At 49.0% G+C, this 3,242-nt stretch overlaps 1 pseudogene; it reads left to right on the forward strand.

Annotated features, from left to right (window-relative positions):
- Positions 1-829: 829 nt before the first annotated feature.
- Positions 830-1,971, forward strand: LOC133755421 (egl nine homolog 1-like; annotated as a pseudogene).
- The last annotated feature ends 1,271 nt before the right edge of the window (positions 1,972-3,242 follow it).

A 3,242-nucleotide genomic window follows, 5' to 3' on the forward strand; every position in this document is an offset into this window, starting at 1 on the left:
GTGTCTTAACTATTAGACCAAATGCCTGCTCTGAGGCTCTGTGTTTAATTAACTTTCTTCAAGCAGAAGCCTCATGGTGTAATGGGAAAAACAGCCTTGGAATCTAACAAAGCTGATTCCTGGATCCCAGTCAGCGTGACCTTGGGCAAGTTGCTTTACTTCTATGAGTTTCCATTTCCTTCTCAATGGACACCTTGCAACCCAGTGTCTAAGAGCGCCCCTAACACAACCCGAGTCGGCCTAAAGGACAAGCAGCCATGATTAAGAGTCTGCCACTCCGTGACCCTCTTGAGGCTGGTGCCCTCTCTCAGCAGGTGTGTGCACAGCCTGCTCTGCCCTCTCCTCTCTGGTCTCATGAGTCTGCCCGCTGGGTGTCCTCTCACAGACCACAGCAGGCGGTGGCAGCGCGATGGCCTCTTGGTGTCCCTGGCCCATTCCGACATGGAACCAGCCAAGGGGTTGGAGAGATGGAAGGGACCCGTCGCTGAGGGCTCGGCCGAGGCAGCGTCCCACAAAGTGCAGAAGATCCAAGGAGCAGGCCAAATGTGTGCGCGGCCACCACTCCCTCGGCGCTGCCCTGGGCCCTCGCTCCCCCTCCTCCGCCCTCTGCCCTGGTCACCACAGGCCAGCGGTGTCGCTGCAGAGCGCGCAGAGCCAGTGGTGCCCCCATGCCCTTCGCTGCTCCACAAGCTGGGCCCAGCTGCCCGGAATAGCAAGGCGGCGGCTTGGAAGGATGCTGGTCTAGCGCGCCAAGAGCGGAGATCCTGGTCCCACGCAGGCCGTGCACCCTCAACCTTTGCGTGATGAGGCGCTGAAGCAGCAGCTGGCGATGCGGGGCAGTACCCAAGTACGAGAAAGTGGCCTGGCCGAGGGCGTTGGCGCCGGCCTGCTTGTGTAGAGGGGGGCAGGTGCCATGGCGCAGAAACGTTCTCTGCCGCTCTCTCTGCTCCCTGGCCCTGGACTAGGCAGTCCAGCCCTCACCTCTCCTACTCCACTACCACTGCCTCCTCCCTGGGCAATGAGAGCGGAGGGCCTGGCGGGCGGGGCCAGAGAAAGCGGACCAGCAGTACTGTGAGCTGTGCGAAAGATGGGGAACCTGCTGTGCTGTGGCCGCACCAGCGCCAGGACTGGAGGAAGCAGGAGCTCCTGTGCCAGGGCAGCGAGGGCGCCTCTGGCCGCGGGGCAGGCCCGCATCAGCACCCCGGCCTTTCTCCTACACTGCGGCCCAGAGCTGGTGAGAGCAGAGCCTGGGAGACCAGGAAAGGAGCAGCGCATCCCTACAGCACCTCCGCCACCGCCAAGGATTAGGCCGGCCGCTAGAGATGCTGCCAAGGCAAAGGCCAAGTCCGTGGCCCACCCTGCTGTAGCCGGGAACCCCAACCTCCAGGGTCCGGCGATGGCCGAGGCGGAGCCAGGGAAGGAGAAGCCGCTGACCCGCCCATCGCTGTATCAGGAGGGGCGAACCAGTACCAGCATAGCAACACGCCCTGGGAGGCACTGAGCCATAGCTGCGGTCTGCAGCCCAAAGGGCAGAGGAAGCCAGTTCCGCGCTGCCTTGCATGAACAAGCGTGGCATCTGTGTAATGGAAGACTTCCTGGACAAGATAGGCGACGAGGTGCGTGCCCTGCACTGCGCAGCCAAGTTCACATACAGTCAGCTATGAAACCACTGGGCTGCTGCTGAGCAGCATGGAAGACCTGATCCATCACAGAAACGAGAAGCTGGGCAACTACAAAATGGTTGGCCGGACGAAAGCCATCGTTGTATCCCAGCAGTGGAACAGGTTATGTGCAGTATGTTGATAATCCAAATGGAGATGGGAGATGTGTGACTTGCATATATTATCTTAATAAAGACTGGGGTGCCAAGGTAAGTGGAGGTGTACTTCGAATTTTTTCAGAAAGCAAGCCCAGTTTGCTGACATTGAAACCAAATTTGATAGACTGCTGAAACTTCCAGGACTGTATTAAGTAACAATGGTAAGAGTGGGCATCTTTGTATGGTTCTGGATCTTAGGGAGAATGCTTACAGCATTTCCCCATTTAGTAGGATGTTGGCTGTGAGTTTGTCATAAATTGCCTTGATTGTGTTGAAGAATGTTCCTTCTGTACCCAATTTGTTTAAGGTTTTAATCATGAAAGGATGTTGTATTTTATCAAATGCTTTCTCTTCATCCATTGAGATAACCACATGGTTTTTGTTTTTCAGTTTGTTAATGTGATGTATCACATTCATTCATTTGAGAATGTTGAAACATCCCTACATATAAGAGATAAACCCCAGTTGGTCTGGGTGAATGATCTTTATGGTGTGCTGCTCAATTAGCTAATATTTTGTTGGGGATTTTTGCATCTATGTTCAGCAGGGATATTAGTATATAGTGTTCTTTCTCTGTTGTTTCTTTTGCTGGTTTAGGAATTAAGATTATGCTGGCTTCATAGGAGTTTGGGAGGTTTTCCTCTCTTTCAGTTGTTTTGAATAGCTTGAAAAGAATGGAATTAATTCTTTAAATGTCTTGTAGAATTGAGTAGTGAAACTATCCAGTTCTGGGATTTTCTTTATTGGGAGGGTTTATTTACAGATTCAGTTTCTGTCTTGGTTATTGGTCTGTTAGATTTTCTGTCTTCATACTCAATTTTGTTAGATTGTATGTGTGCAGAAATGTATGCATTTCTTCAGGGTTTCCCAATTTATTGGCATATAGCTCTTTGTAGTATTTCCCGATGATTCTTTTTATTTCTATGGTAGCTATTATTACATTTCCTTTTTCATGTCTGATTTTATTGATGTGGATATTTTACTTCATTATTCTTAGTTGGACCAATAGTGCATTAATTTTATGTACTTTTTTTAAAAAAAGCTCCTCATTTAATGATATTTTGTATTTTTGTTTCAATTTTGTGTATTTCTTCTCTAATATTAAGTATTTTTTCTTCTACTAATTTGGGGTTTGGTTTGTTTTTTTCTCTAGGTCCTTGAGATGCATTTACAGCTCACTTATTTGGTGTCTTTCAATTTCTTACATAGGTACCAATTGCTATAAATGTCCCTCTCAGCACTTCCTTTATTATATCCCATAAGTTTTGATATGATGTATTGTATTGTTTCTTTCGAGAAATATTTAGATTTCTTCTATGACCTACTGTTCATTCAGGAGCATGTTGTTCAGTCTCCATTTGTCTGCATATGTCCTAAAGATTCTTGAATTGTTGATTTCCAGGTTCATTCCACTGTGGCCAGA

This window comes from Lepus europaeus, unplaced genomic scaffold, assembly GCF_033115175.1.
Source record: "Lepus europaeus isolate LE1 unplaced genomic scaffold, mLepTim1.pri SCAFFOLD_456, whole genome shotgun sequence".
In the NCBI taxonomy this organism is placed as follows: Eukaryota; Metazoa; Chordata; class Mammalia; order Lagomorpha; family Leporidae; genus Lepus; species Lepus europaeus.